We start from the raw sequence: 10,811 nt of genomic DNA, 5'->3' as shown, positions 1-10,811 counted from the left end.
ACAAGAGGCAGAGTACGACAATCTGGCAACGTTCAAGATTACCGTACTCAAAAGCAGCATATTTACCGGTTTCTGGCCCATAACAGTTGCCAAGAAGCACCAATAATTAACCATTTAAACGATAACCATATATGAATGCAGTTATTTATGTGATGAAAGCAGTTTTTGGGTCGGAAATCGGCAAACATAAGAGGCAGAGTACGACAATCTGGCAACGTTGCGAGACACTCAGCTCGGGACGTTTCATTCAGACACGATGGCCACATTTTTTTTCCTCCTTTATTTTCCTTTATTTCTCCTCGTTCCCCTTCGCCCCAAGCCTCGCCGCTGTGCCAGAAGGTGCAGGAAGGATCGGTGAGTGATTGTGTACTCTTGCAGGCCGTTGAGGGATGAGGAAAGGGGAGAAAAAGGGGAAAATGTGGATCAGTGTGAGTGGTGGTGATGGTGGTGGTGGGAGGTTATGTTGCTCGTGTTGTTGTTGTTGTTGTTTATTTTAGTCTTGTTTATTTGTTTTTTTGATTGTTTTCTTTTGCCTTGTGTTTGTTTTCTTTGTTTTTTTATTGTTTTTTTTGCCTTGTGTTTGTTTTCTTTGTTTTTTATTGTTTTTTTTTGCCTTGTGTTTGTTTTCTTTGTTTTTTATTGTTTTTTTTTGCCTTGTGTTTGTTTTCTTTGTTTTTTATTGTATTCTTTTGCCTTGTGTTTGTTTTCTTTGTTTTTTTATTGTTTTTTTTTTGCCTTGTGTTTGTTTTCTTTGTTTTTTATGGTTTTTTTTTCCCTTGTGTTTGTTTTCTTTGTTTTTTTATTGTTTTCTTTTGCCTTGTGTTTGTTTTCTTTGTTTTTTTATTGTTTTCTTTTGCCTTGTGTTTGTTTTCTTTGTTTTTTTATTGTTTTCTTTTGCCTTGTGTTTGTTTTCTTTGTTTTTTTATTGTTTTTTTTTGCCCAGTGTTTGTTTTCTTTGTTGTTTTTCTTTGTTTTTTCTTCTAGTTTTATTACATTTATATTTTCATTACATTTTCATTTTTATATTTTCTTTTTGTTTTGTTTTATTGATTTAGTGTGTTATTTTTGTTGCTTTCTTTGTTGTTTTTCTTCTAGTTTTAAGTAAGGTTAGTTTTTTTTTGCGTACATTTTCTTTATTTTTGTTTTGGTTTTAAGGTTTCAAGATTGGCGTTTTCTGGTATCATAATTTTTTTTTTTACAAGAATTAATTTAGGCTAGTATAGTTAATAGCGTTGAATCATTACTATTTTTGCACTAATAGCCTACTACTACCACTACTACAACTACTACTACTACTACTACTACTACTACTACTACTACTACTACTACTACTACTACTACTACTACTACTACTGTCACCACCACCACCACTACTACTACTATTACTGCTACCATCACTACTACTACTACTACTACTACTACTACTATTGTCACCACCACCACCACTACAACTACTACTATTACTGCTATCATCACTACTACTACTACTACTACTACTACTACTACTACTGTCCTGGTTACATTGGTTTCTAAACGTCATTAACATATTAGAAAATCACTTACTGGGAAAAAATAAAAAATAAAATAAAACAAAACATTAGGCTATTTGGCTCCTCATGTATCTGTGCTTACTTATGCGTTATTACTATTACTACTACTACTACTACTACTACTACTACTACTACTGCTGTGATAACAAATTTATGGCGAACGATAAGTGTGTGTGTGTGTGTGTGTGTGTGTGTGTGTGTGTGTGTGTGTGTGTGTGCATTCCTCACCCTCCTTCATTTCCTCCTTCCTTCCCTTTCCCATTCTTTTATTTCTCCTTCATTACCTCCTCCTCCTCCTCCTCCCCCCCTCCTCTCCTCTCCCGTCCCTTCCTTCTTTATTTCTTTTACCTTCCTCAACTCAGTGCCTTTCTCTCTCTCTCTCTCTCTCTCTCTCTCTCTCTCTCTCTCTCTCTCTCTCTCTCTCTCTCTCTCTCTCTCTCTCTCTCTCTCTCTCTCTCTCTGGAATGCCTAACGTCTCTCTCTCTCTCTCTCTCTCTCTCTCTCTCTCTCTCTCTCTCTCTCTCTCTCTGTGTGTGTCTTTTCTTTCCTACTTTTTTCTTTTTCTTTCTTTTTCTTCTTTCTCTTATTTTCTTTTCTATTTCTCTTTTTGTTCATCTTTCTCTTTCCTTCGTTTTCTTTTAATATATTCTCTCTCTCTCTCTCTCTCTCTCTCTCTCTCTCTCTCTCTCTCTCTCTCTCTCTCTCTCTCTCTCTCTCTCTCTCTCTCTCTCTCTCGTAAGTTAGTGATTGCATCCCCAGTTACCGGTGGAGATGCTATCGAGGGGTGATGGAGGTGGTGGTGGTGGTGGAGGTGGAGTCGGCTCCACCACCACCACCACCAATACCAAGCAAGGAAAGGGAAGAGAAGAAAATGGTGTTGGTGATGGTGGTGGTGAGAGAGAGAGAGAGAGAGAGAGAGAAGAAGGAGAGAAGAGAAGATAGAAAGATGTTTTTTGAAGAAGAGGAGGAGGAGGAGGAAGAAAAAGAAGAAGAGGAGGAGGAGGAGGAGGAAGAAGAAGAAGAAGAGGAGGAGGAATAGGAGGAGAGATACTAATAATTGAAATATTGATACCACTTCTACTACTACTACTGCTACTACTATTACTACTACTACTATTACTACTTCTACTATTACTACTACTACTACTACTACTACTACTTCGACTAATGGAAATAATAATAATCTCGTATACCATATCTTATTTTCCTCCTCCTCTCCTCTCCCTCTTCCTCCTCCTCCTCCTAATACTTGATACAGGTCTTCAAATACCCCCAAACAAACTCAGTAACGTCAATCACAAGTTATTTTTCTCATCCCCAGACTCTCCCAAGATCAAGATAATGGCGATCAAAAAATTCAAGCTGGGCGCTGTTGTACAAACCTTGCCAAGAGCTTATTTTTTATCTGCGCTAGAGTCACAGGCAAGCAGTAGAACCTCCCTGCAGAAGTTTAGTTAGCGCGAGAACCATCAAGTCACTTAGACATATCGCTTTACTGGTGCTCTTGCGTGACGAGCGAGTGAAGCGAACATTCCCACACGTAACGCCCTCCAAGTGCTTTATTCTGTTCCGCAGGGCAATGATGTCAACGAAGAATAGATTATAATTATCACAATCGGCCATTTCAAATAGTCCACGCGTCCTTGCCTCCCTTCTCTGCCACACAGCCTCAACACCTATTTTTCTCTCTCATATGCTTCCTATAGCTAACTTATGGGAGGAAGGGATAGGGGTTGGGATTATAATTATCACGAGAAAGAAAAAGAGGAGGAGGAGGAGGAGGAAAAGGACGGTAAAGAGGAGGAGGAGGAAGAGGAGGAAAAAGAGGAGGAGGAGGAGGAAGAAGAAGAAGAAGAGAGAAGTGAATCATGTTGAGGTGAACAGGAATAAAGGAAAAGGAGGAGGAGGAGGAAAAGGACGGTAAAGAGGAGGAGGAGGAAGAGGAAGAGGAGGAAAAAGAGGAGGAGGAGGAGGAAGAAGAAGAAGAAGAGAGAAGTGAATCAGGATGAGGTGAACAGGAATAAAAAAGAAAAGAAGGAGAAGGAGGAGGAAGAAAAGAGCGCTAAAGAGGAAGAGGAAGAGGAAGAAGAAGAGGAGGAGGAGGAGGAGGAAGAAGAAGAAGAGAGAAGTGAATCAGGTTGAGGTGACCAGGAATAAAAAAGAAAAGAAGGAGGAGGAGGAGAAAGAAAAGAACGCTAAAGAAGAGGAGGAGGAAGAAGAAGAAGAGGAGGAGGAGGAGGAAGAAGAAGAAGAAGAGATAAGTGAATCAGGTTGAGGTGACCAGGAATGAAAAAGAAAAGAAGGAGAAGGAGGAGGAAGAAAAGGACGCTAAAGAGGAAGAGGAAGAGGAAGAAGAAGAGGAGGAGGAGGAGGAGGAAGAAGAAGAAGAAGAAGAGATAAGTGAATCAGGTTGAGGTGACCAGGAATGAAAAAGAAAAGAAGGAGAAGGAGGAGGAAGAAAAGAACGCTAAAGAAGAGGAAGAGGAAGAAGAAGAAGAGGAGGAGGAGGAGGAGGAAGAAGAAGAAGAAGAGATAAGTGAATCAGGTTGAGGTGAACAGGAATGAAAAAGAAAAGAAGGAGAAGGAGGAGGAAGAAAAGAACGCTAAAGAGGAAGAGTAGGAGGAAGAGGAAGAAGAGGAGGAGTTAAGAAAGAGGAGGAAGAGTAAGAAGAAACATAAAAACACGTAAGAGCAGGCTACATAAAGTCTACTAACAACGAGGGTACGTACCTGCTTTATATTGCCCAACCATCTCAATAATCCATTTGGGCGTTGAAATTCGTGGGTCCTTTCCTCTCCTCTGCTCTGCCACACAGCCCCAACACCCGTTTTTCCCTCTCATATGTTTCCTATAGGTAGCATATGAGAGGTAGGGATAGGTGTTGGGATTGTGGTATAGAGCAGAGGGAAGGAAAGGACCCACGGATTCGAACGCCCCCCAAAAACGGATTATTGAAATGGTAAAACGTTATAAGTAAACTTGATGTTACCTGCTCTTACAAGGTCATGCTTTTATGTTTCTTCTTCTTACTCTTCCTAATCTTTCTTAACCTTATTCTCGCTACTCCTCCTCTTCTTCTTCCTCCTCGTCCTCTTCCTCCTCTTTTTCGTCCTTTTCCTCCTCCTCCAACCTTATTCTCCTCACTCCTCCTCCTCCTCTTCCTCCTCCTCTTCCTCCTCCGCCAGGTAATTACGGGTAATGAGCGAGTCACCTGTGCGCGTGACCAGGTGGGGCGAGTCACGTGACCCGGCCATTGGTACACAGGTAATGGCCGTGTGTGTGTGTGTGTGTGTGTGTGTGTGTGTGTGTGTGTGTGTGCGGGAGTTATTTCTGTCTTGTTCTTTTATTAGTGTTCCTCCTCCTCCTCTTCTTCCTCCTCCTCCTCCTCCTCCTCCTCCTCCTCCTCTTTCCTTCCTTTCTTCTTTATCATTATTCTTAGCTTCCCATTCTTCTTTCCTTCTTTCCTTCCCATTATCTTCTTTTCCTTCTTCCCTCTTCTTCCTTCATTCCCTTCTTCTCTCTCCCTCTTCTCTATGCAACGCTAAATCTATTTTTTTCCTCTCCTTTCCTCTTGTTTTTCTACCTCTTTTCTTTCCTTCCCTTCTTCCTCCCTTCTCCCTTTCTCTCCCCTTCTTCCTCTCCTTCTTATCTTCTTATCTCCCCATCTATATTTTTATGTCTTTCTCCTCCTCTCTTTCTCTCCCTTCTCCCCTTTATTCCTCTTCCTCCTACGCTTTTTCTTCTCTCCTTCTTCCTTCTGTCCCCTCCTCCTCCTCCTCTTCCTCCTTCTCTCCTCTTTTCCTTCCTTTTCCCTTTTTCTCCCACGCTCTCCCTTTCTTCCTCTTCCTTCTCTTCCATGAACCTTCCTATCCCCTCCTCCTCCTCCTCCTCTTCTCCCCTCATTCTCTCTTCCTCCTCTTCTTTCTCTCTCCTCCCACGCTTCCTCTACTTTCCCTCCTTCTCTCTCCCTTTCCCTTCTTCCATGTGCAATACCTCCTCCTCCTCCTCCTCCTCCTCCTCTTCCTCCTCTCTCTCCTCCCACGCTTCTACTTTCCCTCCCTCTCTCTCCCTGTCTCTCCCTTTCTTCCATGTACAGTACCTCCTCCTCCTCCTCCTCCTCCTCCTCCTCCTCTTCCCCTCTCTCGAATTATCTGTTTCCGAGTGAGAAGTTTCATTGATTGGGTAACCCGGGACCGGAAGTGACGTCATCAATGCCTGCGCTCATAAAGGGAAGTCAAATGAGCATCTATACTGTACTCGTAATGGGAGGGTAATGGTGGTAGTGGTGGTGGTTGTTGTAGTGGTTGTTGTTGTAGTTGTAGTGGTGGTGATGATGTTGGTGTTATATATATGTAGTGTGTGTATATTCTCTTCTTTTTCTTGTTGTTTTTGTTTTGTTTTCTTGATCTTGTTTTTTTGCTCCTGTTCTTTTCGTTGTTTTCTTCTTTCTTGTTTTCTTCTTCTTCTTCTTCTTCTTCTTCTTCTTCATCATGTTTTTCTTGTTGTTGTTGTTGTTCTTCTTCTTCTACTTCTTCTTCTTCTTCTTCTTCTTCTTCTTCTTCTTCTTTTAGTTATTATTAATGTTATTACTACTACTACTACTACTACTACTACTACTACTACTACTACTACTACTACTACTACCACCACGCTTATTAACCCATCAACCACGCACCTAAAACAAAGCATAAAAAAATACCAGCGTGGAGTTACAGGTTAATTACCCCTCCCCCTCCTCCTCCCCCCCACACACATACCTGTACTAATAACCCTGATTTGGGGGCATATAAAACCCCCGCCAATCAGGTCGGTTAGCGGGGGTCATTACGCTAACAATCACTCAGGCAATTACCATCACAATTACACACGTCCGTAGCGGTAATTAGGAGTGATAAAAGGCGGCGGTTTGCGAAATAATTAGCGAGGCTTTAATTGTTGTGCGAGGAGATATGATTTAGTGTGTGTGTGTGTGTGTGTGTGTGTGTGTGTGTGTGTGTGTGTGTGTGTGTGTGTGTGTGTTTATATCCCTCTTCTTCCTCCTCTTCTTTCTCCTTTTCGTCATCTTCCTTCTCCTCCTCCTCCTCTTCCTCTTCCTCTTCTTTCTCATCTCTTCCTTTCTCTTCAGTATTTTCTCTTGTAAATTTTTCTCCTCAACAGTTTCGCTTACATTTTTTTTATATGTTCCTCTTCATTTTCTTTTCCACATTTTCTCTTCTACAGTTTCTCTTCAGCATTTTCTCTTCTACATTTTCTCTTCTATATTTTCTCTTCCACATTTTCTCTTCTACATTTCTTCTTCTTCATTTTCTCTTCTTCATTTCCTCTTCCACATTTTCTCTTCTTCATTTTCTCTATTCCACATTTCTCTTCTACATTTCCCTCCAACATTTTATCTTTTATCTTTCTCTTCAACATTTTCTCCTGCCTTTCTCTTCAACATTTCTCTTTTACCTTTCTCTTCAACATTTTCTCTTCTCCATTTTCTCTTCTTCCTTTCTCATCCACATTTCTCTTCTACAACGCTAAAAAAAAATAGGAGAGAAATGACGTTTTTGAGTAGTCGTGAGGTAAGACTTAACCACATTACCACTGACATTATTGTTTGGCAAATTTCTCCTCTTTTTTCTTCCCCAGCAGGTGGTACAGGTGTGTGGGGTGAGGCGGGCAGGTAAGCAGGTGAGGAGAAGAGAGGGGTGGAGAGAGGGGTAAGTAGGTGGAGATAGGAAAAGGGGGAGAGGGAAGAAGATGAAGAGAAGAGAAGGGGGAATGGGAAGAAGGTGAAGAGAAAAGAAGAGGGGAAGGAGAAGAAGGTGAAGAGAAGAGAAGGGTGAGGGAAGGGATGATCAGGTGAAGAGAGAAGATAAGAGAGAGGAGAAGGGGGAAGAAATTGAAGAGAAGGGGGGAGGGAGAAGTAGATGAAGAGGAGAAAGAGATGAGGGGTAAGGTACAGGATGTGAAGAGAAGAGAAGGGGGAAGAGGGTATGTAGGTGGAGAGAAGGGAGGAAGAGAGAGAGGGGGGAGGGAGAAGATGAAGGGAAAAGAGGGGGGTGGGGAATGTATATGAAGAGAAGAAGGAGAAGAAGAGAGAGGGAGAGGAGAAGGGTCAACCACATCACTTCTCTTCTACTACTACTACTACTACTACTACTACTACTACTACTACTAAAAGGATGACCCCCCCTCCCCCCCATCTGAGTTCTTAATGTGACCCCCCCCCCCCACCCCCTCTCTCTCTCTTCTACCACCACCACCGCCTTCATCACCACCACCAAAGAAGAAGAAGAAGAAGAAGAAGAAGAAGAAGAAGAAGAAAGGTAAAGTGAAGATGTTGTTAATTGTAGTTCATGTTTCTTTGTGTTTATTATTATTATTATTATTATTATTATTATTATTATTATTATTATTATTATTATTATTATTATTGTTGTTGTTGTTGTTGTTGTCCAAATAGTATCGTCAGCATGCTATTACTACTACTACTACTACTACTACTACTACTACTACTATTACCATTACCAGAGAGAGAGAGAGAGAGAGAGAGAGATTATACTAACATCCCTTTACTTCTCTCCCTCCCTCCCTCCCTCCCTCCCTCTCTCCCTCCCTTCCTCCCTCCCTCTCTCCCTCCCTCCCTCCCTTTCCTCCCTTTCTCCCTTCTTCGATTCAATATTCATCATGTGGAAAAATTGATACCAAACTATTTACATAAGGAGTTTATAGGCTTAATGCTCTCTCTCTCTCTCTCTCTCTCTCTCTCTCTCTCTCTCTCTCTCTCTCTCTCTCTCTCTCTCTCTCTCTCTCTCTCTGTGTGTGTGTGTGTGTGTGTGTGTGTGTTTTGGGGTCATTAAAACACTGAATTGAAGAAGTGTTTTTTTTTTATCATCATCATCATCACTATCAGGTAAACAACAACAACAACAAAAACAACAACAATAACACTATCACAACTATTCTCTCTCTCTCTCTCTCTCTCTCTCTCTCTCTCTCTCTCTCTCTCTCTCTCTCTCTCTCTCTCTCTCTCTCTCTCTACCGCCTAACTATTTATATATTTACAAGTCTCCGTCTATGTTAATTAAATAATGTGTATATATATATTTACTAACAGCTATGTACATCAAGTCTCATTATTATTATTATTATTATTATTATTATTATTATTATTATTATTATTATTATTATTACTAGCATTAATATTGGTTGTTCATTCCTTTTAAACATGTAACATAATTTATCTATAACAATAACCTTTATAATTATTACTATTATTATTATTATTAGCGATTATTATTATTATTAACTATTATTGCGAATTTCTTGAGTATTTTATTTTGTTTGTTTCCTTTTGTGTTTTTCTTCGCATCCAACAATTGATCTTCCTCCTCTTTTGTTCTTTACACTTTATTATTTTATTTATTTATTCGGATTTGTTTTAGTTTCATTCCCTTATTTTCTATCTTTTTTTTCTTTTTTATCTATTTCCTGTATTTTGTTCTCTTCCTTTTTTTTTTACTGTTTTCTCCGTCTTCTTTTCTACATCATGTTTTGTTTTCTTATTCCTTTACTTTGTTTTGCTTTCAGTGTTTTCTAGTTATTTCTTTTTTCTTCTTTTCTACATCAACCTTTTCTCTTCATAATTCCTTTTCCCGTTCTTCGTGTCCTTTTTTTTTTTTTTGTTTCTCCTAATGTTCTCTCGTTTTTTTTTCCTTAGTGGTGATTTTTTTTCTCAGTAATATATTTTTCTGTTTTCTAATTATATTTTATCTTCTTTTCTACATCAACCTTTTCTTTTAATCATTCCTATTCTTGTTTTTCGTGTTTTCTTTTTCGTTTCTCTTAATATTCTCTCGTTTTTTTCTCCTTAGTGGTGAGTTTTCTTTTCAGTAATATGTTTTTTCATGATTTTTCTGTTTTTCTTTAGATATATATTTTTTCACTCTACTGGTGTGACACGCGACAGGTAAGGTGGCGTCTGTAGTGTGGCTTTTCCGAGACTGTGCGATGGTGTGGCTATTTCACCGTCCATATTAACACCGAAATGTGGCTTTTTTTTCCCTCATTGGTTTGTGATATGGTCCTGTCTTATAGGTATGCGTGATGTGACTCCTTAGGGTGGCTTGTAAGAGGCTGGGATGTGGCTACTGTGTTATTCTGGTTTGTTAATTAAAAGTTTATGGTAATTATAAGCCTGGCAGCGCAGAGCTTTAACCGACTGAGCTATCGGAGCCGTGTGTGTGTGTGTGTGTGTGTGTGTGTGTGTGTGTGTGTGTTTTATTTGCGTAATATATGAAAAAAATGGTGATAATCGTGTTGTTGGTGGTGATGGTGGTGATGGTGACGAATTAGCAATACATATGAACTCACCATCACCATCACCATCACCATCACCATCACCACCAGCATCATCACCATTGTCATCACCATATAAGGCACGGAGTATGAAGTTTAATGGTGAATATGCGGTCACTTTCATCACTATCAGGTGTTCAAGAAGGTAATTGGTCCACTTTTTCCTCACTTTCCCTCACTATCATTATCATTTCACTATCTTCATCTTCCTCCCTCGCTCAGATGTGTAAACAGGTAACCGAAGCACCTTACCTCACCTTCATTCATTATCTCTTAACTTTCACCATCAAGCTCACTATCACTCATCTCACTTTCACTATCAGCCTCACTATCAACTTCACTATCACTCATTATCTCCTCACTTTCACTATCAGCCTCACTATCAACTTCACTATCACTCATTATCTCCTCACTTTCACTTTCAACCTCACTATCAACTTCACTGTCACTCATCATCTCCTCACTTTCACTATCAATCTCACTATCAACTTCACCATCACTCATTATCTCCTCACTTTCACTATCAACTTCACTATCAACTTCACTATCACTCATTATCTCCTCACTTTCACTATCAACCTCACTATCAACTTCACTATCACTCATTATCTCCTCACTTTCACTATCAAACGCTCTTGCGTTCATATATTTTCGCTCTTTCATCCTTTTTTTTAATTTTCTTTTTCATTTCTTTTCACTTTCTTTTTTTGGTTCACTCGAATGTTATTGTTTTTATAATTATTTTTTTTCATCTCCCGTATTTCTTTTTTTTTCTTCTTTTTCTACATCAACTATTTTTTGTTGTTGTTATTTCCTGTTCTCATTTTTTGTTTTTGTTTTTCTGTTTGTTTAATTTTCTGTGTGTGTGTGTGTGTGTGTGTGTGTGTGTGTGTGTGTGTGTGTGTGTGTGTTAA

The sequence above is a fragment of the Eriocheir sinensis genome, chromosome 60 (assembly GCF_024679095.1).
Source record: "Eriocheir sinensis breed Jianghai 21 chromosome 60, ASM2467909v1, whole genome shotgun sequence".
In the NCBI taxonomy this organism is placed as follows: domain Eukaryota; kingdom Metazoa; phylum Arthropoda; class Malacostraca; order Decapoda; family Varunidae; genus Eriocheir; species Eriocheir sinensis.
Note: the sequence above shows the minus strand (reverse complement) of the source record.